This window comes from Desmodus rotundus, chromosome 8, assembly GCF_022682495.2.
Source record: "Desmodus rotundus isolate HL8 chromosome 8, HLdesRot8A.1, whole genome shotgun sequence".
NCBI lineage: Eukaryota > Metazoa > Chordata > Mammalia > Chiroptera > Phyllostomidae > Desmodus > Desmodus rotundus.
In genome coordinates, this window is record NC_071394.1 from 108,682,922 (window position 1) to 108,710,689 (window position 27,768).

A 27,768-nucleotide genomic window follows, 5' to 3' on the forward strand; every position below is an offset into this window, starting at 1 on the left:
AATACCCACATCAGCTTCCAGTTCTCGCAGGATCTTTGTTGATTGTAGCCGGTACACACTCAGCATTCTCAGGTGTTCTACTTGTTGCAGGCCTCCCGGACCACGAATCATTTTCAAGAGATCCTTGGCTATCTTTGAACCATTTGTGCCACACTTTTATTTGTGCTGCACTCACTGCACCACCCCCAAAAACCTTCTGCATTATCAGCACAGTTTCCATGGAGGAACGTTCGTGTTTAATGCAAAATCTGATACAGATTCACTGCTCTACTCAGTCACTACGAATATGACGGCCACGCTCAATGGTGTCTACCGCCCCCACCGACTAGCACAGTGAAGTTGTCATTGTTTATTCCAGTCCATCCTCCTAGGCTGCCAGGTTACATTGATGCCACGCAAACTATTCTCATTATAGTAACAATGGCTACACTTTTTCTGGACAGACCTCATATTGACCTATTATGATTTTTGTTTCTTTTCCTTTCAGTCCTTTAGCCCATTTTTGTGTCTTTTGTTTCTGCTCCTAACATTTGTCTTTTATTTGATGAAGTCAGATGTAACTGTGATTTTTGATCTATGAACTACCAAACAGGTAATCAATCACTCTCTGGTAGTGACATGAAATGGTTATGTTTTAAAGTTAGAAAAGATCTATGATTAGCTCTGTTACCTTGGCAAAGTCACTTAATCTCTCTGTAAAATAATGCCACTTACCTCAAAAATTCATATAAAGCACTCAGTACTCTTGAAGTACTTAATAAACATAAATCCCTTCCCCATCTTTCTCCTCCTTCCCTCCAATTGTCCCAGAGTAGCTGCTGGGTCCTCTGTCTTTAAGGACCAAAACAGAAGAACAGAACTTAGGAGATCAGGGGGCAGAATCTTTCTAGATCACATCAAGGTGCCTCAGGAAACAACCAAGGGGGCAGAAAAGGGGTATGAAGAAGAGGCCAGTGCTCCAAGCACTACTCAACCAGAAGAGCTCTGCCTTTGTCATAAGATGCTGGTATGAAACACAGGCTTCATTTGGTAGAATGGATATGGCAGCTTTTGAAATACGAATTCTGAAAAATCACCCGTGTTGACAATCCCATCTTCTCCCAGTACAAATACATACAACACAAAAACTACACCCTCAAAAGTCACTGGCTAGTCATCTTCCTCAATGGTTCACTTCTCCTCTGTCAGTTGGTTTGACCAGGACACACCCCTCACAGCCACATCTCATCTGTCCAAAGTGACCAGTACTGTTCAAGGCCCAATCCTTTGTGCTTCTGCAAAAGGGGGAATTTCTGGAAAGCTTCTGGGGATGTCTCACATAGGAGAAGGGTGGAATAACTAAATTATGGCAAGGGAAGGAATGCAGATGAGATTCAGGAATAACTGGAACCAGGCATTCAAACAGCCAAGGCACTTTTTTGTTAGACAGTGGGCACCATTCCCTCTCAATGTAGAGCAGCATCCTCCAAAAACCGGCAAACACGAACATGGACAGCTCTCAAGCACTATATCTTCTACACCACAGAGAAATGATCCTCTTCTCTGGTTTCAGTTAAAAACTCCCAGGGCATTCTGATTGGCCTCTGTGAAGGGAGGGAGAGGGTGATGCCCAAGTAGTGAAGGACTCTGGTCAGTCCCACTCAAACCAGGTGGTAAGCAACAGCAAGACGGAGAAATAGAACCCAAAAGTACTAAAGTACTATTCCCATAAGATACAAACATGGTAGGTAGGCCAAACAACATAACTATTATAGTGGGACAATCAAAAAAAAAAAAGGCAGTTTTGGGAATCAAAGACATCTAAGTTAAACACTTTAATCAGCTGGTAATAAACCATGGACAAGTTATAATCTGAATTAGTTTCCTCACCTAAAAAATGAGACTAAAGTAAGATTTAGAAAAGAAAAATCACATAAACTTCCTAGTATAATTCCAGTACATAACAGGCATAAAGAAATCTTTTATTAGGTCATTAATTCATTAAATCTCACTGTTTTCACCAGCAAAGTTAGAAATAACAATGTTTACGCACTCTTTGTATTAAGTGTTTAAGAAAGTTCCTGGCATAACAGGCATTCTTCTATCATATAGAATTATAAAATGTCAGAAGACTCAAATGACAATTGATTATCTGCAGAAAGAAGTCTTTTATGTTACCTCTAAACTAGAAAAGTTCTTCCTGATACCAAGCTGAAATCACTTCCTGTAGTTTTCAACCATCAGTTCTTAATTTGGCATGATAAAAGTCCATACCTGCCTCCCCATGGCAGGCCTCCAAATATTTGAGGCAACCATGATGCCTCCTCCCATTCATTCCCCTACACAGGTTAATTTTCCCAGTTACACATTCCTATTTGCCTTAATTTTCCCATATAACAGGCACCTATTGCTAGAAATATGATAATCTGGATGTGAATAGTCAGAATTGAGGCCTCCTTGTCATTTCCCTTGCACCAATCACTCTACTACTTTTTGTCACATGTGCTGATATGCCAGCAAGATGTACAACACCCCTCTTCCATAAATAATATGCCACTAGACTTAGTTTTTTAGAAGAACAGGATCTTACATTTCTCCCTATTTAATCTCTCTTTGTCTGACTCGTATCTGCTCATACCAGCCTATCAACATCAAATATCTTAGTTCCTTAATCTGTCATCCAAAATCTTGAACTGATGTTCAATGGTATCATTGGTTCTCTTCCTTCCAAGTTTACAACACAATTACACTTCCCTATTCACCCAACACCTAAGTTAGGGGGTGGTCATATAATTGGCTTTAATCAATTAAACATGAGTTGAAGCAAAGTGACAGAAGCCTTTGAGGCCTGATAGGCAATTCATCAGATTCCTTTTCTTGTACCACCAATACGAACTAACTCTTCGTGATCAGTGCTTCACCTCCCCTAGAAACAAATAACTCTTTAAGTAATTTATTCTAGAATCTCACCTGAGAGCCACATCCAGCTCTATAATCTTCCTTCTTCCCCTTCCTGAAAAGTGGAGTAACCTTTCCCTGTCTCTAGTCTTCAGGCACCTCTCTCCTTAACTCCACAAGGCCTGAAAACATAAAAAGTTATTTAGAGAATTCATTTTCAAGTTTCTGCAACCCCAAAATATAATTCATTTAATAATCGCTATTCTTATTTATCTCTGGACTTTATTTTCCTCATTCTGTTAAATCTCATTATTTGGCTTAAACCCAAAGACTGACCTTTGATGAACATGGCCCGTCACAGGAATCTTTTCCTTCAGATGCAATATTTGTCTTCCCACACAGAGCTATTCATTTGCTGCTTAAGATTTATTCAACATTTACCAAGGACCTACACTATGTATAAGACAACTGCTTGGTCTGAGACATGATCTCTGCCCTCAAGGAATTTACAGTTAAAAATGTCAAATGAATACCAGAGGAATGGGTAAGAACAACAACAGAAGGGATCTTGAATGCCCTACGTTAGCAGCATAATACAGTGCTTAAAAATATAAACTCTGAAATCACATGGTTCTGGGTTGGATTCTGGTGTCATCTTCCTCGTCTATAAAGTGGAATAATTAATAGCAAAGGAGTGTTCAAATATTTAAATCAGACAACACAAGTAATGGACTTAGCTCTATTTAATACTAACATTATCCTGAATATAATGGTTAATAATTGAAAAACACTGACATACGAATATGACTAATGATATTTATATTTTACAAATATTACGACTTGGATTCAGTAGCAAAGGAATAAAGGGTGAGTCTAAAGTCCAGAAATACAGTTAAAAGGCTGATGCAGGAATCAATGATTAAGGTAGAAAGAATGAGAGAAAAATCACCAAAGGGTTTAGTCCTGGCTCTTATTAACAACGGTATAATCTGAAACAAGTTAACGTTCTCTCCAGGCCTCAGTTCTGTCATCTAAGATTTGACCTAGATGATTAAAGTTTATTTCCAATGCAACACCTCTTTTTAATTACTTCACATTTTATCTCTGTGTGTCTGTTATAGGCATCTCTTATACAAATACCTTTAACAACAGAAACAAAATCTCCAAGGAATAATTAAATGCTAACATTACCTTCAGATGCAAGCATAAAACACAAAAGGCATGCACAATGTCAAGGAATGGAAGAAAACGCATCTGTGATTAGGCTTTCTTTGAGATAGCACCCCCCCAAAAAAACCCCCAAAACAACACAACGTGTTACAAATCCAGAAACTGAGTTAAATTTTCTTTGAAATATATACTATCTTCACCATTTTGTAAATAATAAACCCAGAGCTTTCTACAGAATAACATGAACAAATTCCAGGATATACTTTCCATAGTAAATCTCTGGATAAATAAATTTCTAAATCATCTAATACCATTTTCAATTTAATCTCTCCATCAGTTAACAACTAACAAATAAGAAAAACAAAAGGCATCCAAATAGAAGGGAAGTAAAATTATCTTTGTTCACAGGCAAAATGATCTTACATGTAAAAAACCCTAAAGATTCCACTCACACCAAAAAAATACTAGAATAAATCCAACAAAGTTGTAGAATACAAAAACCACACATGGAGGGTTATCAGTAGGGAGGGGGAGGGGAGAGAATGGGGGAAAAGGTACAGGGAATAAGAAGTATAAATGGTAGGTACAAAATAGACAGGGAGAGGTTAAGAATAGTATAGGAAATGGAAAAGCCAAAGAACTTATATGTGCGACCCATGGACATGAACTAAGGGGCGGAATGCTGGTGGGAGGGGGTTTCAGGACAGAAAAGAATAAAGGGGAGAAATAAATGGGACAACTGTAATAGTATAATCAATAAAATATACTTAAAAAAAGAAAGAATACAAAGTTCAACCAAAAAAACCCCAACTTTGTGCACCAAAGGACACTACCAATGGAGTGAAAAAGCAACCTACAGAATGTGAGAAAATATTTGCAAATCATGTATCTGATAAGGGATTAATATCCAGGATACAAAAAGAACTCATACAACTCAAAAACAAAAACAAAAGAAAACCTGATTTAAAAATGGACAAAGGACTTAAACATTTCTACAGAGATAAACAAATGACATTAAGCACATGAAAAAAATCCAAATCGAAAATACCACAAACCACTGCATACTCAATAGGTTGGCTACTATAAACAAAACATCTGGAATTATAACTAAATCAGAGAAATCATCCTGAATAACCAAGTGAACACTAGCTGGAAAAGCCCTATAACCAAGGACAGAAAGAAGAAACCACTTCACTACAATAAGACTGGTAGGGAGTGCAGAGGCGGCGTGAGAGGGCTGGTGGGGCTCCCAGGAATAGCAGCTTAAGTTTTGGAGGGGATATTTTAGCAGCCAGTGGGGGGGGGATCCCCCTAAGAAGTGTGGGGTCTAAACCCCAACCTGGGCTCCCCAGCCTATAGCACCAAAGCTAGAAAGGAACCCAGATAACATCCAGCTGTGAAAAGCAGTGGGCTTTCTGTCTGCCAGGGAGACATGCCTGGAGACACAGAGAGCCTCTTAAAAGGCCAATGCATAAAATTCTGTTTGTAGCAACTAACCCTGGGCTCTGGCACAGGGAGGGTGGAGTGGACTAGATACACTTGAGGGGAGTCTGAGGCTGGTGGTTCTGGGGAGAGAACTGAAGGAACAGCTGCCAGGATCCTTACGGTCAGTCATTCCCCATACTGCAGAGGGCATCTTTCTCAAGCAGAGCACTCCTCTCCAAGTGGCATCAACCTGAGAGGAAGTAATAGCCCCGTTCTCAGGAATTACTCTAAGCTGGGCTTGTAAGTACAGCTTATGGCTATATAACTGATTAGTTTAACAACTAAGGGGAAAAACAAAGCAGCAGCCAAAATGGGAAGAAAAAGTAACAGACCCCAAATGAAAGAACAGAGTTCTCAAAAGAACTAAATGCGATGGAGGCAAGCAATTTATCAGATAGAGAATTTAGAGTAATGATTATAAGGATATTCAACAGCATGAAAAAAGATAGAGAAACCATAAAAAATGACCAGTCTGAAATAAAGACTGCAATACCTGAAATAAATAATACACTGGAAGGAATAAGCTGTAGGTTAGATGAAGCAGAGGATCAAATCAGTACTCTGCAAGATAAGGTAGAAAAAACACCCTGGCAGAGCAGCAAAAAAGAAAGAACTTCTTAAAAATATGAGGATGGCTTCAGAAACATTTTAGACAACAGGAGGCGTAACAACATCTGCATTATGGGAATACCAAAAAAAGAAGGGAGCCAGCAAAGGGATCAAAAACCTATTTTAAGAAATAATGATTGAAAACTTCCCTAATCTGGTGAAGGAAAAAGTCACACAGGTCTGGGAAGCTCAGAGTCCCAAACAAGTTGGATCTAAAGAGGCCTACACCAAGACACATCACGACTAAAATGACAAGGCTTAAAGACAAGGAGAGAATACGAAAAACCACAAGAGAAAAGCAGATATTAACCTATAAAGGAGCACCAATTAGACTGGCATCTGATTACTCAACAGAAAGATGTCAGGCCAGAAAGGAGTACTATGAAATATTCAAAGTGATATAAAGCAAGAACCTACAACCAAGGCTACTTTACCCGGCAAGGCTATCATTTAAAGTAAAGGAGCAATAAGGAGCTTCCCAGACAAGAGAAAGCTAAAGGAGTTTGTTAACACCAAACCTGGACTGCAACAAACATTAAAGGGCAAAGGAGGGGAAGAAGGAAGAAGAAGAAGAAGAAGAAGAAGAAGAAAGAAGAAGGAAAAGAAGAAAGTAGAAAGAAAACAACAGAGAAAAATAATCTAACAATAAAATGGCACTATATACGTATCTATCAATAATCACCTTAAATGCAAATGGCTAAATGCTCCACCCAAAAGACACAGCATAACTGATTGGGTAAGAAAACAAGACCATACATATGCTGCCTCCAAAAGACCCACCTCAGACTGAACGATACACACAGACTAAAAGTAAAGGGATGGAAAAAGATAGTTCATAAAAATGAAAAGGGGAAAAAAAAGCTAGGGTAGCAGTACTTATTATCTGACAAAATAGACTTTTATTTTTCTATTATAGTTGTCCCATTTTTTCCCTCCCCTTTCTTGCCCACCACCCTGTACCCACCCTCCCACCATCATTCCCCCACCTTAGTTCATATCCATGGGTCATACATATACGTTCTTTGGCTTCTCCATTTCCCATACTATTCTTAACCTCCCTGCCCATTTTGTACCTACCATTTATGCCTCTTATTCCCTGTACCTTTTCCCCCATACTCCCCACCCTCCCCGCTGATAACCCTCCATATGATCTCTATTTCTGTGAATCTGTTCCTGTTCTAGTCGTTTGCTTAGTCCTCTTTTGTTTGTTTAGGTCTGGTTGTTGATAGTTGTGAGTTTATTGCCATTTTACACATTTTACTGTTCATATTTTTGATTTTCTTTTTCTTAGATAAGTCCCCTTAACATTTCGTAGAATAAGGACTTGGTGATGATGAACTACTTTAACTTGACCTGATCTGGGAAACACTTTATCTGCCCTTCCATTCTAAATGATAGCTTTGCTTGATAGAGCAATCTTGGATGTAGGTCCTTGCCTTTCATGACTTTGAATACTTCTTTTCAGCCTCTTCTTTCCCATAAGGTTTCTTTTGAGACATCAGCTGATAGTTTTATGGGAACTCTTTTGTAAGTAACTGTCTCCTTTTCTCTTGCTGCTTTTAAGATTCTCTCCTTATCTTCAATCTTGGGTAATGTAATTATGATGTGCCTTCGTGTGTGCTTCTCTGGGTCCAAATTTTTTTGGGACTCTGAGCTTCCTGGACTTCCTGTAAGTCTATTTCCTTTGCCAGATTAGGGAAGTTTTCTCCTTCATTATTTGTTCAAGTAAGTTTTCAATTTCTTGCTCTTCCTCTTCACCTTCTGGCACCCCTATGATTTGGATGTTGGAACATTTAAAGTTATCCCGGAGGTTCTTCAGTCTCTCCTCACTTTTTTGAATTCTTGTTTTTTCCTTCTCTTCCTGTTGAGTGTTTATTTCTTCCTTCTGCTCCAAACCGTGGATTTGAATCCCAGTTTCCTTCCTGTCACTGTTGGTTTCCTGTACATGTTCCTTTATTTCACTTTTCATAGCCTTAACTTCTTCCTCTAATTTGCAACCATACTCAACCATTTCTTTGAGCATCCTGATTACCAGTGTTTTGAACTCTGCATCTGATAGGTTGGCTATCTCTTCATCGCTTAGTTGTATTTCTTCTGGAGCTTTGATCTGCTCTTTCATTTGGGCCATATTTTTTTTATCCTGACAAAGTAGACTTTAAAACCAAGGCTAGAGAGTACAGCAAAACTGAATGGACTTTTTGGCCAACTCAATATAGTTTCATGTAGCAGTTGCCTCAGAAAAGGTGGTAGGTGCACAGATGTTCATTAAAAAACCAACTGTTCATACAAAAAACAAACAAACAAACAAACAAAAACCAACCCAAGGCTAGAGTAAGAGACCAAGGAGGACACTACATAATGATAAAGAGAACTATCCAACAAGAGGATATAAACCTAGTAAACATTTACACACCCAACATAGGAGAACCTATATATGTGAAGCCAATCTTGATGGACATAAAGTGAGAGATTAGCAAAAACACAGTCGCAGTCAGGGATTTTAACACCCCACTGATTTCAATGGATAAATCTTCCAAAGAGAAAATTAACAAGGAGACAGCAGCCTTAAATGACACACTAGATCAAATGGATTTAATTGTTATCTTCAGAGCATTTCACCCCAAAGCAGCAGAATATACATACTTTTTAAGTGAATATGGAACATTTTCTAGGATAGATCATCTGTTAGGACACAAAACAAGTCTCAATAAATTTAAGAAGACTCAAATCATATCAAGCATCTTCCCTGACCACAATGCTATGAAACTAGACATTAATCATAAGAACAACACTGAAAAGTCACAAAAACATGGAAACTAAATAACATGTTATTAAACAATGAAATCAATTAAGAAATCAAAAGATTCCTTGAAACAAATGAAAATGAGGACACAACAATTCAAAATCTGTGGGACACTGGGAAAGCAATCCTAAGAGGGAAATTCATAATACTACTGGAAGATCTCAAAAAACAGGAAACAGTGACTATGGGTTACAAGGTTCCCATGGATTAAGTTAGTACACATAAAAAATTACATTTACAAAATCAGCTTAACAAAAAATATTAATATCCAGAGGAGAAAATCACTGCCTCTAAGCTTTTAACTCAACCACTGACAAATCTTCCTCACTGCTTTCTTCTGGATTTTCCACAACTTCCCACGCCACACAGCACTCATTAACTTCACAGGTATCTCTCAAAGCCCTAAATACAAGCCAAACTTACCCTTTACAAAGGGTTAACCAAGACCAGGACTCTAAATCAAGGTAATCCTGATTAATTTTATATAGATAAGAAAACATCTGTGGAAAGTCTCTTTCCCTCTAAACCACTTTTAGTAAAGTTCTCCTAGATTCTGCCTAAAATACTTCCATAGTAACCAATCAACAATTCACTCAAACCCACAGCTTTAATTTCGGTGTTTATGGAAACAGAAAACCTATGATTTCTTTATGGTTAGATAAAGCTCTAATGTGTGTCAATAATTAACATGCTCCTATAATAAAATCCCCCTTTAATGGGTATGCAATCTCTTACATTTACGATGTTTGCTAAACCCCATCTTATTTCTCTAAGACTCTCATAAAATAATGCCTTTTCATAAGATGCTTTTTTCCATGATCATTTGCCTATTGTAACCTCTAGAAAATATTTTCTACTATTTCCTGCAATTCTTTTTGTCATTTTTCCAGATATAATTCTCCACTCATGCTTTTTTAGCCATATGGAGTCAAAATTAACCATCATAAATTCTGCTATATATTTTACACATTAAAAATACACTTGAGTTGAACTAAAAAGCCAGCATTTCCATAAAAACCCAAGGAATTTAAATATTCTAGCCTATGGTAGCCTACTCAAGAGACACAAACTTGGCTTCAACAATATTTGAGGGACCAATCTCAGAAAGCTATCTGTTCAAAAAAAATTTTGGTCTCAAAACCCCTTCACACTTTTAAATTACTGAGGACCCTGAAGAGTTTTATTTATGGGAGCTACTTATTTTGATGTTTACTGTATTTAAAATTAAAACTGAATAATTACTTAAATATTTTCAACTTAATGTTACATATCAATATAAATAACTTTATGAAAATAATTATTTATTAAAAAATTAGTGAGGCCTGGACCAGTGTGGCTCACTTGGTTGGATGTCACCCCACAAAGCAAAAGGTTGCCAGTTCTATTCCCAGTCAGGGCACATGCCTGGGTTGCAGGTTTAGTCCCTGGATGGGGTGCATACAAGAGGCAACCAATTGATGATTTTCTCACATTGATGCTTCTTCCCTCTCTTTCTCCCTCCCTTCCCCCGTCTCTTAAAAATAAATAAACTCTTTTAAAAAAATAAAAACTAGTGAAAAGAGTGACGCTGTTTTAATTTTTATAAGTCTCTTTAATGTCTGGCTAAATAGAAGACAGTAAAGAGTAACAGAGCCGCTTCTGCATTCAATCTGCTAAGTTTTCCTGCTTCAACTATATGAAGAAAATCTGTAACTCATAATGCCAGAAAATGGTGCCATATTATAAAATCTTTTCCAAAAAATTGTGGATATTCTTCGTTGACATTGCATCAAAACTTCACAAGTGGTATCACTTAAACATTGGTTACAATGAGAAATGAGAAACTAAACCAACGAACTTTTCATACTTTTTCACAATGAAATTTGAGCACTTTTAATGTATCTTTTACCCATGTATGATTTTATAAAATTATAATCAGTCATTTGGAAAATGCTGGTTCACAAAGATATTATCAAAGTATTGACTGTCGTAGGTAAAATGTTATTTTGCATTCTAGTGTTTAGAAAACACGTGGCATAATTATATGCCTAACTCCTTGTTACCTGTTTGGTGCTGGGCAAAAATGTGGCCCTTACTCTCCGAAAAATTTAAAGTTCAAGACTACATAGGTAAGTTCCCCTACAGTTTCAATTCTAACCTCCATCACTTCAATGAAAACACTATGTTAGACTCTTGAAAATGGCAGTTTGATGATTTTTTATGAATAATGAAAAGAAGAGCTCCTGTACTCCTAAAGGCAAGAGTAGGCAATAAATTATGAGAGTGGTACAGAAACAAGGTCATCTCCTGCATTAGGTTACTCAAAGGAAAAAACATCCATTGACAAGTTGCTAATAACAAGGATTATTTACAACAAAACCTGGCAAGACTGGGGGAAGGGAGATTTTTCCTTTGATTTTATACTTCTGTGAAAAACTGGTAAGTGACAAAAACCTGGAGTAAATAAGGGCTCTGCTCTTCATTTTTTTTCTAGGAAGCAAAACAAAACTCCTTATATATATTCTTTCTATGGTTAAAAAAAGTTGTGAGTGCCAAATAAAACAATGAAACACTTCTCTGTCATATCAGAACTACTGAAAGGTACTGCTTATGTACAATCAGCCTTTAAGAATGAAAAAAAAAAATTTAAAGGTCATATGCCAAAAGATGTTTATTTAAGTTTCAATACACACCGATTCCCACATACACAAACAGTAAGCAATCTGTTCATCCAATGACAGTGATTCTCAAACTGCTGTTTCACAAACTTCAGCCAGCTCCATGGTTCCATTTGACAAACTATAAAACTGTAGATATTTTGTGCCTGCAAGGGAGTAGTAGCTACTTGGATATAAACGTCTTTTAATTGCCCAAAAGCACAAAGAAAAAGGAATTTCAGAGAAAAAGGCAGATTCACCTTCTTCTTAGAGCCTGCCATTGCTAAAAAAGCATTCAGAATCCAGTCTTTCAAAGTCCTCTCCTCAGGGCTCAAACATGGTGCCAGAACTCTGCATAAAAATTCCAATGGTTTGTCCCCACAGCTATGAGGTTCAAATTCCACAGCACAGAACCCAAGATACTCTAGGAACTGGCCTCTACATACTTTGCCCCAGCCTCATCTCCTGCCATCCCTTCTAAATCTTCACTCAGCTACTACTGTGAATATGATCATAAGGTATATGAATCCTAATTGAGAAGATGGGCGGGCACTCACTAACTTTAACATGTATTCTTCGGGAGTAACAGATGAAAGGAAGTTCTTCAGGATGAAAAAGTAAGTGACACCAGATAACTGAAGTCTACAAGAAAAAAGTAACACCAGCAAAGGTAACCACAGGTAAAGGAAAAATGACAATATAAGACAGTATAAATATATTTTTGGGTTTTTTTCTTGATTTAAAAGGTAACTGCCTAAAACAAGTTGTTAGGCATATAACATATAAAGATGGAATATATATAAAAGTAATAGCAAAAAAAAGGGAGGAGAGAATGGAGCTACACTGGAGGAAGGAAATGATACCTATTTCCCAAATAGGTAACCCAAATCCTCAAGAAGAAATAAAGTATCAGAAATGGTAAATATATTGGTTAATATAAAAGCCTATGTTTTTCTTCTTTCTCCTCCTCTTTAAAAGACATACATCGTTTAAACATCCAGTTAAGATGGAGGCATAGATAAAAACACCTGGCCTCCATGTACAACTACAGCAAAAATTACAGACTAGACTACAAAACAAATTTCACCCAGAATTGTCAGAAAATCGAGCTGTATTAAAGTCTGACAACCAAGAATTTAAAGAAGCCACATACAACCAGACAGGAGGGAGGGGCAGAAACACAAGAAGGGTGGAGAGGAGCAGAAACGGGCAGTCCCACATCCATGTTGGGGGCGGGGGGGGGGGGGGGGTAAAAACTGGGAGGGATACCTCAGGAACTAGGGATACCAGGCCCAGACAAGACCACCCTGCCCAGGGTTCCAACATCAGGAAGGTAAGTCCCCATAACTTCAGGCTGTAAAAGCCAGTGGGGATTGGGGTGGTGGGAGAAACTATTCAGGATTCTCAATAGATTCCTCTTAACGGACCCACAACCAACTTAGGACTTGTGTAGACCCATACCCTCTGGGATTCAGCAGCAGACTTACAGCTGGAAGGGCACCAGTGGTGTACACAGGGAGAAAATGAAGTGACTGGCAAGAGGGCTGGTGCTGGGAGACAGCTTCCTCCCAAGCAAAACTCCAGAGGCCAGGCAGCGGCAGTGTCCCCTCTCCAAGCCCTCTCCTACACAGAGCCAGAGTGGTGACGTGGGTTGCCCCACCATGGCAATTACCTAAGGCTCCACCCCACACAATTTACAGGTGCCTTTTCTAAGAGAGGGAGTCAAAGCATCTCTACCTAATACACAAAAACAACACAGGGAGGCTGCCGAATTCAGGAGACACATATTACCGAAATGAAAGAACAGAATAAAACTCCAGAAAAAGAACTAAACGAAATGGAGATAAGCAACCTATCAGATGCAGAATTCAAAACACTGGTTATCAGAATGCTCTAGGAACTCATTGGGTACTTCAACAGCATAAAAAAGACCCAGACAGAAATGAAGATTACACTAAGTGAAATAAAGAAGAAACTACAGGGCCAAAGTAGAGGGGATGAAGCAGAGAATCAAACCAATGATTCAGACCACCGGAATAAGAAAAGCTTTTAATCAGAATAGCAAGAAGAAAAAACAATTTAAAAAAATGAGGATAGGCTGAAGCCTCTGGGACATCTTTAAACATACCAACATCTGAATCACAGGTGTCCCAGAAGGAGAAAAGGAAGAGCAAGAAATTGAAAACTTACTTGAAAAAAAGTAATGAAAGAAAATTGCTTTAATTTGGTGAAGGAAATAGATATACAAGTCTAGAAAGAACAGTCCCAAACAAATAGGACCCAAGAGGACCACACCAAAACACATTGTAATTAATATGCCAAAGGTTAAAGATAAAGAGAGAATCTTAAAAGCAGCAAGAGAAAAGCAGAGTTACCTACAAAGGAGTGCCCATAAGAATGTCAGCTGATATCTCAAAAGAAACTCTGCAGGCTAGAAGGTAATGGAAGAAGTATTCAAAGTCATGAAAAGCAAGGACCTACAACCTAGATTACGCCATCTAGCAAAGCTATCATTTAGAATGGAAGGGCAGATAAAGTGCTTCCTAGACAAGGTAAAACCAAAGGAGTTCATTGTCACCAAGCCATTGTTATAGGAAATGCTAAAAGGAATTATATAAAAAAAGAAGATCAAAATTATGAACATTAAAATGGCAATAAATTCACAACTATCAACAATTGAGTCTAAATAACAAACCAAGCAAACAAGCAGAACAGGAACAGAATCATAGCCATGGACATCATTTGGAGGGTTATCAGTTGGGAGGGGAAAGCGAAGAATGGGGGGAAAAGATGCAGGGATTAAGAAGTACAAATTGGGGGTGCAAAATAGACAGGGGGAGGTTAAGAACAGTACAGGAAAGGTGAAGCCAAAGAACTTATATGCATGACCCATAGATATGAACTAAGGCGGGGGATGCTAGAGGGAATGGGGGGATTGGGTGGAGGGGGGCAAAGGGGAAAAAATTGGGAAAATTGTAATGGCATAATCAATAAAATACATTTTATAAAAGACATACAGTATTTAAAACAATAATTAAAACACTGTATTGCTGGGTTTATTACGTAAGTAACGTAATATATACAGCAATAAGAGCACAAAGGAGAGAGGAGGAAATGGAGCTATACTGGAGCATTATCAGTATTAATCTGAAATAGTTTGTGATAAATTCAGATATATATTGTAATCCCAACAACACACACTACGAAAAATATAATTTTAAAAAATTAAATCTATAAAAAGAAAATACAGAAGTTGAAAAAAGAACCAAGGATCAAAAAAAAAAGACACCAGGTTATTACAGAAAACAAAGCGCAAGTAGGAGATGCGAATACAAGCATTTCAAAAATAACATTAAATAGGAAAGGATTAAACACTCCCATTAAAAAAATTGTTAGACTAGATTAAAAAAGGAATACCCAACTATATGCTGTCTATAAGTACACTCTAGATTCCAAGATACAAAAAGGTTGGAAGGATGGAAAAAGATACAGCATGCAAACATAACCATTAGAGACCTGGAGTAAAGTAGGTTTATACTTCTTCGTATAGAAGATAATACAATAATAAATAATACAAGAATAAACTCTATGTTTTGTGTGCTCACAACTGTAAATGTACTTTTGCCCCACCCTGTACACTAATATCTGACAAAATAGAGTTTAAGTAAAAAAATAAATGTTACGCAGCCAAGAGGGACATTTTATAAAAGTATACACTTAACCAGAAGATGTAATGAATATAAACATATACACCTAACAAAACAGCCCCAAAATACAGGGAGCAAAAAATGAAAAAAATGGAGAAACAGGCAATTAAACAGTAAAAGACTTCAATACCCCACCCTCAATAATGTACAGAACAAGTAGACAGAAAACCAGTTAATAATACTGAATTTAAACAACACTATTAACCAACCAGACCTAACAAACACGTAAAGAAGACGCCATCCAACAACAGCAAAATTCACATTCTCCTCAAGCATGCATGGAATATTCTCCAGGAGAAACTATCCGCTAGGCCATAAAACAAACCTCAAATTTAAAAGAACTGAAATGATACAAAGAATACAAAGAATATTCCTCCATCACAGCGGAACTAAATTAGAATACAAAAAGAAATTTGGGAAATCTACAAATGTTTGAATATTAAATAAGACACTTCTAAATAACCCATGGATCACAAAGAAACTCTGAATATATTTTGAGCCAAATGAAAACAAAAGTAAAACAGCATATGGATTAATGCAGTACTAAAAGAAAAATAGCTGTACACGTTAATATCAGAAAAGAAATACCTTAAATAAGTAAGCTTCCATCTTAAGAAATTTGGGGGAAAAAACAAACTAAACCCAAAGCGAGCAGAAAAAAAGAATTATAAATTTTAGAGAGGACATCAACAGGAAAGAGATTAAAATAAAGAAAAAATCAATAAAAAAGACCAACAAAATTAGCAAACCTTTAGCTAGATTGATTAGGGAAAAAAAGAATGAAGACAAATTACCAAAATTAGGGATGAAAGGGGTACAATACCACTAGCCTTATAGAAAATAAAATATCAAGTGTAAACTGTAACTGAAAAAAATTTAATGTTAAAAAATAATTTTGAAAAATTAAAAACTCATGTTATAGAAACTAACTCTAGAGGAAATAGAAATCTCAACAGACCTATATATAAAAAGTGAAGAAACTGAATTAGTAATTACAGCTAACCACAAAGAAAAAGCCTGACCCACACAACTTCACTGTTGAATTCTACGAAACACTCAAAGAAATAATACCAATACTTCACAAACTCTTCTAGAAAAGAATAGTTTCCAATTCATTGAGGCCAACATTAACCTCATACTAAAGCCAGACAAGGACATCACAAAAATGGATATATAAAAATCCTCAACAAAATAGCGCATTCTCTCAGCCAAGGGGCCTATCAGCCACCTGGGGCCCACAACAGGCTGTGTGGACTCCAAGTGTAAGCCTGGGCACAGCGCCACCAGAAGCACAGCCAGAAACAGACTAAGCTAGACAGATGGAGACAAAGCTTGGAATAAGCTTTAGCATGGACTGAATCAATGGCAGAGAATCTCTGGACCTTGGCCTTTGTTCTAGGCCTGATGAAGACAAGTTTGACTTCTTTCACAGAAGGCTGGAGCTGAACCCAGGACAGTCCTCTGACTTTGCTTCTACAATAAATCTTACCATTACACCTTATCCTCCCATATGTACTATATTTTTCAGACTATGAGATACACCGGACCATAAGACACACCTAGGTTTTAGAGGAGGAAAATAGTAAAAAAAATTTTGAAGCAAAAAATTTGGTCCTGCTCCTGCCTCCTGTGACCCTGCTCCACCGCTACCCCTCCCCCACCAGCAAGCCAGGCAAGCTACATTTGGACTACAAGACACAACCCCATTTTCCTTCCAAATTTGGGGGGAAAGTGCATCTTATACTCTGAAAAATACGGTAGGTCTCCTTGCTTTCCTTGCAACTCACTGAAAGGACCCCATTTACAATGGTAACATCAGCAAACCAAAAACCAGCAACATACAACGGGGATTACAATTTGGCTGTTCTTGAAACATTATACATAAGCTTACCATACAACCCAGCAATTTCACTCCTATGAATCTTTCCAAAGAGATTAAAACAAATGTTTACAGAAAGATTTATATATAAATACTCTCATAGCAGCATTATTTATAATGGCCAAAAAGGAGAAACAATTAAAATTTCCATAAACTGGTGATTGGATAAACCAAATGTGGTACAGCAATAAAAAATTAATATATGCTACAACATGAACAAACCTCAGAAACACTATGTTAATGAAAGATGCCAGACCAAAAGAGAGTATGTATTGTATCAGTGGTCCCTAACCTTTTTGGCACCAGAGACCAGTTTTTCCACAGACGGACAGGGGCAGAGTGGTGGTGGGGGAGGGGGGGTGGTCAAGAGGCAGAGCTCAGGTGAGCATCCCTCGTGGCCCTGTTCCTAACAGGCCACAGATCTGTACCAGTCTACGGCCCCTGTGTTATAAGTCCATTTATATCTAGCAAAGGTAAATCTATAGACAAACCTATAATCAGTGGTTACCTGGTACAGAAGGTGGGACCAGGAGTGAGTGCAAAATAGGTACGAGGTATTGTATAACACTGTGATTTTTAATTATAAACACATATTTGGTCTTCATCCTTCTTTCTGGTACAGAGTTCCTAAAACCCTTGGAATTTCCTGTGATGAGACCAATAAATGTGTCTTGTTATACTCAACGAGGTTACTTTTGGAACGCACCTAAGGATGGAGGGTGGTTGCCAGGAGAACCAACCAGGTGATTAGAGGGTTGAAGTTTTGGTCCCACCCCACCCCTACCTCCAGGGAGGGGAGAGGGACTGGAGATCAGTTCAAGTACCAAAGGCTAAAGATTTAATCAATCATGCCTATGTAATGGAGCCTCAACAAAAACTTCAAAGGATGGGATTCAGAGAGCTTCCATGTTGGTGAATACACAGGCATTTGGGAGAGTGGTGTGCCCTGAGGGCATGGAAGCTTCATGCCCCCTTCCCCTCCACATACCTTGCCCTCTTCCCATTCCTAAATCCTGTAATCCAGTAATCCGGTAAGTAAAATGTTTTCTGTGAGTCTGTAAGCCACTCTAGTAAATTAATCAGTAGCCTCTGATTTATATTCAGTCATAAGCACAGGGGATAACCTGGACTTGTGATTGGCTTCTGAAGGGAGTGGGGCAGTCTTGTAGGACTAAACTCTTAATATGTGTGGTCTGATGCTATGTCCAGGTAGATAGTGTCAAGTGTGGTAGTAGTGTGAGAATAAAAAAGAAACAGGAGAACTGCAGTTTTCCAAAATAGGTATCTTGGATATTTTATCAGATACCTATTCCGAAATAGGTATCTGACATTTTTGGATGATGGAAATGTTCCAAAACCAGATTGGGGTGATAGATACACAGCTATTTAAATGTACTGAAATAGCCCTGGCTTGTGTAGCTCAGTGTATTGAGTACCAGCCTGTGAACCAAAGAGTTGCCAGTTTGATTCCCAGTCAGGGCACGTGCTTGGGTTGCAGGCCACATCCCCAGTAGGGGGCACTCGAGAGGCAACCACACACTGGTATTTCTCTCCTCTTTCTCCTTTCTTTCCACTCTTTCTAAAAATAAATAAATAAAATCTTTTTAAAAAATAAAATAAAAATAAATAAGTGTACTGAAATAATTGACCTGTAATCTTAAAACAGGTAAATTGTTAAGATATGAAAATTATACCTCAATGAACTGCTGGAAGGAAGGAAGGAAGGAAGGAAAGGGGCAAGCCACTGGTCTAACCAATCAGTTTCCTGAATCCAACTTGAAAGGTTGATCAACTAACTATACAAAATCTTTGTAGACAACACCACAGAAAATGACTGAACTGTATCTGGAGAGACCTAAATTGGGTAAAAAGGAAGCTTTGCTGACAGGGCAGTTAGGCACACAGGAATATAGAACCAAGGAAAGCCATACAAACTCAGCACATTTTAGATGCAATGTGGTTCAGAGAGAAGACCACCTGCAGGATAAGTCTGACTTGTCTCCAGGATTCATAATAAAAAGATACATGAAAAAAAATCTTCCTTTTCTTTTTGAATATTACATATAGTCTTAACATATGACAATGGAAAAGAAAATGTTTTCACTATTCCAATCAGAGAAATTCAACTCAAACAATTCTGATTTACTACTTTACACTGAAGCATATTTTCAGTTATATTGTAACATAGGGCATACCCATACAGAAATAAGCCTTAAGGTTGTCTGTAGTGGGTGTTACTTACCTGGTTTTACCCAATCTGAGTATTAGAATCTTGGTTAATAGGTAGTGTCCATCCAGACACCAATATATAACAATGTGTGGGAGTGGGGAGAGAAAAGTGCAAAAAAATGAAAAAATAAAAATAACACATCTAAATTTTAGATGGGGATATGACTTGGAGTACAGTAGAACAATCTACAAAAAAAAAAATACATATTATTCCTCTGAGGCAAAATAAGAAAGAGAGAAATATAAAGCAAAGAACAGAAATAAATGATTTGCAGTAAGAGGGTCAATAAGAAAGCTTACATGGGTACGTAGACCTCCCTTTTCTAAGTAAATTAGGAGACACTACTACATGTTAAAATGGAGAAAGAAGAAATTAAAGATTAATGGATATACAAAAGATATGACAAGGACTGTCAAATAGCCATGAGGATGTAACTGAAGTTAGACTGGATGGAGTATATTCAGAGCTCGGTTTCATTACTTTCTTCACCAATTTTCAGTGGTCCTACAGCTGAAACAGAAAATAGACCTGGAAGAAGTAATCCACGGGTTGACTGAAAGTGAAGGGTATATAGTTTAAATTGTTTGGGTAAATGATCATTTACTAAGCAACTACTATATACTGGACACTTTACCAATAGTCTCACAATCCAATGAAGACATCGCTCTGCCCATTTTTCAGATTAAAAATATGCAGAAAGGGGAAACAATCCAATAGCCATCATGAGATGAATGGATAAACCAAATGTGGTATGTCCATAAAATGGAATATTTTCTGGCAAAATAAAGAAATAAAGTTCTGATACAAGCTAAAGTATGAATAAACTTTGAAAACCTTTTAAGGAAAAGAAGCCAGTCATAAAAGACCACATATTATATGATTCCATTTACAAGTGTCCAGAACAGGCAAATACTTAGAGACAGTAAGTAGATTAGTAGTTAGCTGCCTAAGGCTGAAGGAAAGGTTGGAGGGGGATGGGATGGTTAAGAGAAATGAGAGTGATTCCTAATGAGAAGGAGGGGGCTTCTTTTCAAGGTGATAAAAATGTTCCAAAGTTAGATGGCGGTGATGGCTGTACTACCCTGTGAATTTACTAAAAATAGTAGTAACAACAACACTGAATTGCACAGTCGGTAGGTTTTGTGGTGTGTGAATTACACTCAATAAAGATGTTTAAAAAAAAACTCAGGCTCAGATTTTAGTTTCTTTGGTCAATATCATACCATAAGACAGCAGCAGAGCTGCCCAGATCTCTCAACCCAAAGTCCTTTCCAATGCATTAGCAGCTACCATTTATCAAGTGCCAACTATGTGCCAGAGGTTCTGCATGCCCTCATTTAATTCAACAACTCTTGGTGACAGACACTATCACTTCCTTTTTCTAGGTGAGGAAACTCAAAACCTGAGTGAAATAATTTGCCCAAGGTCACAAAGGTGATAAATTAATAAGCCAGAATTAAAAGCACATGCTCTACCATTTCAGACATTCAATTAAGACTATCATAATTGTTTGCCACATCCATGTATGACATCCATTATAATTTACCCAACATTTTCTTTAGGTCATTTGCTTCTCTTGTCTAATAAAGCCATGGGTAAAAATGGAGCTATAACCTGAAAGGGTGGTATTGAGACAAAGGATATGAAGACTGATGAACAGAAACCTCATTAAATTGTGGTTGGGAGGGCCTGGAGGGGAAGCTGTAAGGCCGTATCACTCAGAGTCAATTACCCCAAACAGGAAGAGACATACTTTTCATCTCCAACAGAAAGATGCTTTTCTATTCTACTACTCCAGCAGGAAGGAGGATCTTCTCCTTAGACACTCAACCAATGAAAAGCCACTGTACTTTGAACTACCAGTTTCCTCCAATGTACTCTTTGTATACATTGGCCCCTCTAAACCTCCCTTTCGTCTATGGGAGATCAGATCCTCTCCTTTGTTCTCTAGACTTGCCAGTGGTTCACCATTAAACAGCATGTCCTCAATTGCAATTCTTTGTTGTTGCTGAATAAACCCATTTTGCTGGAGAAATAACTGGTTATTTGTTTAAAGTCAACAGATAGGAGTAGGAAAGGTAGAGAATAAGGATGAAAGACCGACAATACAGCAGCAAAGGGAGAACTGCAGGTAAGGTTCCCACTGAGAAGCATGGCTTGCTGAGAAAAGGGTGGTAATAACAAGAACAGCAAGTTGCAGGAGATAGAAGACCGAGATGAAACTGAAAATACTGACAGTGTTTAGAAGTTAGGAGTTGAAGCTCAAGAGGTTGGCAAAAAAGACTGAAAGGAGGCTGAGGTGGAAAATCAGAAATAAAAGCTGAAAGATGATGGATAGGGTGACAGTTGAAGGAAAGAGCGTTGAGTGTTGAAGAGGACAAAATGAAGACTTAAACTTACAGAATAGTGAGTATGAAAGATTGTATTGGAGTGAGCTCGGAGACCCCTGCCAAATAGGGCAGAGGAAGTAAGAATGAAGCAGGATACCAGGCTATATCTCAAGTCTGAACTGGAAGCAAAAGGTGCCAAATCAACATCTGGTAATTGAAGCAGAAATGTCACCCATGCAAAATCTCAAGAAACACACCAGTAGTAAAAGCTGTTCCATGCTTCAGAAAACACTATCCTAACCAGTACTGCTCAAATCAGGAGGTCAAGGTTTCTCAAGAGGCCAGTGTATGGCCAAATCGATCCTAGCAGACTTGGTAAAATAGGTTTCAATACAGCAGAGCTCAGGTTCACTGTGGGTGAAGAAGTGGGTGAAACCAACAATGAAAGCAGCTGTGGTCAGAGAAAAGAAATTCCAAGTTCAAAACTGTGGTCCAAGATGCTGAAGAAACTAGGTAATAAAAAGTTTGTTTGACTTTATAATAGAATCTGGATGTTTTAAAAGGTGGAGCATTGCTAGTAAGGAAATTACAAACAGGTTGATTAGAGACATTTCAAAAGCAATTAATTCAACAGCCAAACCATAGGGGGACCTAAAACCAGTAATACACCAGGACATGCAAAATAATCCATGCATTATTGATCATATGTAATAAGCAGTTGGTACCTCTAAATTTAAGTGAAAGTGATATACAGAAGTTCAGCTTTATGATAAAAGATAAACTGAAGGATAATTTGTTTTGTTGGGGACTCTATATAAAATAATTTACAAACAAGTTTCTTTAAAACAAGGTTACGCACTGTTAAATAAGTTGATTAACCATTATTTGACATATACACAATCTTGAGAACATTTCTACATGCATACCATGTATTATTTACACCTCTTAACTAGTTTCTGAATTGGAAAATACTCCAACCAGGTTCCCTCTCATTGTCCTTGCTATAGTATTAAATGAGAATGTCTGAAAGGTCACAGCCCCTTAGCCTCACTTACTGAAGTCTCGAGTCCATGTATCTTCTGTATTTGTATAATTCAAGTTCTCACAGACATGCTAGTTTCTAACAACCTGCCTGTATGTTGGATTTGGCTACTTATTGGATCTATCCGACTAATACTATACTTACTATTCTAAACTATTCACTGGGTTTCAACTCCAGGGCTAACCTCTGATGCTGTACTTTGCTTTTACATCCCTTAAAAGCCAGGTGTTGTTAACATCCAAGGTCAACTAACTCCATTTCTCCAGCATGTGGCTGTTGGTTGCCTAGCTGTTTATATTTCTCCCAGGGACACTCTTCTCCCTCTTAGCATGACCCAGTTTGACACTCAGTAACTACATACTGCCTATCATGTAAGCTTTCAAAAAGTGAGGGAGCCCTGGCTGGTGTGGCTCAGTGGATTGAGCGCCAGCCTGTGAATGGAAAAGTCATTGGTTCAATTCCCAGTCAGGGCACATGCCTTGGGTTGCAGGCCAGATCCCCAGCTGGGCTGAGCAAGAGGCAACCAATCACACATCGATGTTTCTCTTCCTTTCTCCCTCCCTTTCTTTCTCTCTGAAAAATAAATAAAATCTTAAAAAAAAAAAAGTGAGGGATACTTCTCACCACTCAAGAGAGGATATATATATCCAATATATAAACTTTTTGTTTGTCCATCTACATACGATCTTTTAAATTCCTGTTTGAATTATCTGCTTTTCATCCCAATTAACTTACACTAATAAGAATGTAACACTAAAGGCAGTAAGTCCTTTCTTACTTTCACCATTTCTAATCCAAAAGTTCCCTCAAAAGGAAAAGAGGGAGAGAAAAATGCAATCAATAAGATATTCCTTAAAACAAAACAAAACAAAACAAAAATCCCTTTAGTAAACTGCAGGAAAAGTTTAACACTATAATCTACATCAAGGCTAAAAACTGCAGTTCTCCTATAGTATTCGATTTTTTTTTCTTGGTGGTAGAGATTAAGAAAAAACACAGGCTTAAGCACATACCCTCATGTAACACAAATCTACCAAAAATGTAGTTTTTAGTCCTCTAAAGCAGGGGTCCCCAACCCCTGGGTCACAGACCAGTACCAGTCTGTGTTAGGAATCAGGACACACAGCAGGAGGTGAGCTTGAATGTAATGCACTTGAATCATCCCGAAACTATTCCTCTCACCCCAGTCCGTGGAAAAACTGTCTTCCATGAAACCGGTCCCTGGTGCCAAAAAGGTTGGGGGCCACTGCTCTAAAGATATTAAACAAACTATGTATGGCTTTTGCCCACTAAGGATGAGAGAAAACAATATTACAGGAGGAATGTAAATAAAGTCCCATTAAAATAAGGGTCCCTACTCTACCACTGGGTTCAATTAGCCATTTCTACACTGATGGATCTCAAAGCACAGGTAAGATAACTGCCCTTATCTAATTCCATTTATCCCATACTAAAAGGCAGAGACCCTGTTTTATATAAAGATGTATACCAGCATCAAGAACCAACAGGTTGTAAGCATACAGATGTTTGTTGCTTAATAAGATAAACATGATGTTAATTACAACCATTTCCAAGAAAACTAATACAAAGAAAACACAATATTTACCTATAAGGTCTAGAACCAACAGCTGAAAACTAACCAACCTAGAAACCAAAGCCAGTAGGTCCAAAACAGAATTTGTATAACAATCTAAAGAATTATACTGATGAAAGGCAATAGATGTTATAAAAGATAAATCCCCAAACTGTAATATAACATAATAGTTTATTTTTATTTCATGCTTACATGAAGTCCAAAAATACATGTCAATGATCATCTAGGGGCATGAGGAGGCTGGAGATGACCCAGGCTGACAGAAGCTCAGCTTTCTTGGACCGTCATTTCCAAAGTTGCTCTGGGAGACAATCCCCAATCAGCAGGTGAAGGAAAGAGAGCATTGTTCAAGAGAAGTTTGTACTGGTCAGGGCTAAAGAAACACTCAACACTTCCCTGCTTAATTTCCTATGGAATTTAGGAAATCTCAATCATAAGGCCACTCCCAAATGCAAGAGAGGCTGGTAAATAAATATATAAGTGAGTTGGGATCTGAGAGAAAAGGAAACAAGCTTGGTGAAGAGCAAGGCAGTCTTTACCAGAAGTTTTAAAATACAGATTCTGGGACATTACCCCAGGTAATCAATCCTCTTTCAGATCTAATATGGCCCCCAAAATTTATATTTTAGCTAGCCAAGTGATTCTGATGTATGACCAAGTTAGGAATTACTAGCTTAGGAAGCAAAGAGCTTGAGGCAGATAGAAAAAAAATATTTCCATGGAAAAGTTTAAAACAATGTGGGTGGATAAAAAGAAAACTAAAAAGTGATGAAAAAATTGAGCCTTTGTCCTAAGACAACACAGGTGTAACGTGGGAAACGCTTTCCTCCTTGGCCTGTGATAGTCTCTCATGGCTCTCTTCCTAATTCTAGTAGCTTCTTCTCAGGCTTCTTTTCCTCCACTCATTTCATATCCTTGTATTTTCCTTGGCCATGAGCTGTTCTCATTCCCTGAGTGACCTCATTCACTTCAACTACCACTAAGAACACCTTTCCCTGAGCCCAGCCTCACATGTAACTGCTCACTGTAACAACACTTCTCTACTTAAATGTCCCACTAAGGTCTTAATATTGCCAGAACTGAATTCATCTTACCCTTAAACCAACTCCTCCTCTTGCATGCCCTATCCACTTAGGCCCTCTAGTTAAAACCCTAGGAGTCAACGATAAAAAGCTTTTTGTACTTCAAAAAATATCACCAAGCAAGTAGAAAGACAATCTACAGAATGGCAGAAAATGTTTGCATATCATATATTTGATAAGGGACTTGGCACCTAAAATATATAAAGAACTCTTACAACTCAATAATAAAAAGACAAGTAGCTCAATTAAAAAATGGACAAAGGATCTCATAAAAAGATATTTGACATCATCAGCCATCAGGAAAATGCAATCAAAACCACATGGAGATAACACTTCATACACACTAGGATGACTAAAATAAAATGTTTTAAAAAGACACATAATAATAAGTTATTGAGAACGTGGTGGGAACTCTCATACACTGCTGGTGGGAATGCAAAATGGTGCAGGTGCTATGGAAAACGAACTGGCAGTCCCTTAAAAGGCTAAATATCGAATTACCGTATGACCCACCTAGTCCACTTCTAAGTATATATCCAATAGAAATGAGAACTTATTGCCACATAACTTTGACACAAATGTTCAGAGCAGTATTATTTACACTAGCCCCAAAGTAGAGATAACCCAAATATCCAACAACTGTTGAACGAAAAAATAAAACGTGGAATGATACAATAGGAATATTATATCAGCAATAAATATTGATACATGCTACAATACAATAGGTTGAAGGCATGAGCCTTCAAACCATGCTAAGTGAATTAGGCAAATATATAGAGACAGAAGGCAAATTAGTAGTTGTCTAGGGCTAGAGAGGAAGTGACAGGTTTAGGGTTAAGAGGTTTCTTTTTGGAATGATAACGTATTCCAAAATTGATTGTGGTGATACTTATACAGCTCTGTAAATATGCTAAAAATCACTGAATTGTACAATTTAAATTGGTGTGAGAATTGTATCTCAGTAAAGCTGTTTTAAAAAGAAAAAGCTATCAAACTGAAGCAAGAGAAAAAGCTGCCTCTCCAGACTAATTTATATTTCCTATTATAAGATAAAAAGTTTGGGGGGGGGGTACCTTACATAACAAAAATAAAGATAAAAGTAGTATTACTCAATGGTAAAAACTCATCTCAGTTTCTGGAACAGATAATTATTTCAGAAGTAACTGATTCCTGATTTTTCTTTTTAAATATATTAATTGTCCTTTGCTGCATATTATCTGTGGCCTTATAACCTTAAGAGTAGAAAAGATACATCTTTAGGTTTCAAATAAATAAAGTTTAAATGGTAAACCATCACTAATTAAGAATCAGAACTTAAATTTACTAGGCAAAAGTGAACTTTTCACTAAAGTTGTAGAGGCAAGAATCCTATCTAGACTTTGCTTTGTATGCCAATCAGTATACACACAGAGAATGTAGGTAACTTTTTTTTAATAATCAGTATCACATAAGGCAGGTGATGAATTATCTAACAGTGTAAGAACTGGAGTTGGGGAGTAGGAATGGAAATTAAATCTAAAGTACTTAAGAACTTTAATAATTGTATACAATGTACTGTAACACATTAAAACATTATTGGTTTAAATAACTGGAAATTTCACTTATTTTGCTTTAAATCATAAGTATTACTGTGCGATTGGTTTGATGTGAACTGTCCACGAGATGCATTATCCAGAACAAAAAGACTTAATCCTGAACTATTTTCTTCAGGCAGAGAACATTTTCCAGGAGCATCTTACTCCAGCCCAGCTAGAGTGCATTCACTGAATATAAATTTTACATTAGACTAAAAAAATAAAAATGAAATAATATAAAATCCTGGGAAAGCTAATGAGGCCCAAATCTAACTACCTTGATTATCTGCTGGGGGTTTTTTTTCCCTACCGTAACCAATGTTTGACCGAATTTCACTTTTAATTTACCCTAATAGAACTATAAAACAAAAAACTGTCAATTGTCATGTGAATATAAGACACACTCAACTGTACAAACAAGTGAACCATTAATATAACTATAAGGATCCTTTAAAGATATATTCATTCCCATTCAAGCTTTTGCTTTGTACTTAATGTACTCAGTTTGTACTAAAATGTTTTACGTATGTATGTTTTGAATTACAACGGTAGCCACCTAACGGATCTTGGTTGTCCCTGTTTGTCTTTTAGAATCTACTCTTCTAAAACCTGTGTAGTTATTTAACTTTTGGGTGACATAGGGCCCTCGGAAAATCTAATAAAAGTTATAAACCCTTTTGAAAAAAATTACATATATGCACATTCTTCCTGGAGCCTTTCAAAGACCCTAGGTTAAGAAAGCCCAGCTAT

At 37.5% G+C, this 27,768-nt stretch overlaps 1 protein-coding gene across 9 annotated transcripts in view; it reads right to left on the minus strand.

Moving 5' to 3' along the window:
* Positions 1-27,768, minus strand: part of ANKRD28 (ankyrin repeat domain 28) — a 177,888-nt gene that overhangs the window by 144,379 nt on the left and 5,741 nt on the right. The window contains exon 2 of one of the 9 annotated variants that reach the window (XM_053929634.2): positions 2,950-3,059. The exons of 7 other annotated variants lie outside the window; for them this stretch is intronic. The gene's annotated coding sequence lies outside the window, so the exon portion shown is untranslated. Of the gene's footprint in view, positions 1-2,949; positions 3,060-27,768 lie in introns of those variants that run through there. One more of the 9 variants, XM_045200121.3, reaches the window with a different exon arrangement.